This window comes from Cystoisospora suis (assembly GCF_002600585.1).
Source record: "Cystoisospora suis strain Wien I chromosome Unknown contig_583, whole genome shotgun sequence".
Classification (NCBI taxonomy): Eukaryota; Apicomplexa; class Conoidasida; order Eucoccidiorida; family Sarcocystidae; genus Cystoisospora; species Cystoisospora suis.
Genome location: NW_027153384.1, coordinates 2,118 through 2,417, shown reverse-complemented (window position 1 = coordinate 2,417; position 300 = coordinate 2,118).

Sequence of the window (300 nt, the reverse complement as noted above, 5' to 3'; positions counted from 1 at the left end):
TGTAGTATTGTGTTCGTGAGGTTACAATTGTGCTCCGTTTGTTCCGTGCTACCTATCTATCTAAGGTAGGAACTCACGGTTGCTACCCTTAGATATTACTATGCTAATGTGTGCTGTGTGTTATTAATTTATTTAGTCAGTATGCTAAGTGTTTACTCTAAGAAAATATTCCTAACATGTGACACTAATTTATATGAAAAATACAATGCTATTCTGGGCGTGTTAAATTACTCTAAGTTGCTTACTACGGTAGCTCGCGTCAGAGCACGCAGTGTTCTGACACCCCTACCCCCTTCGGAA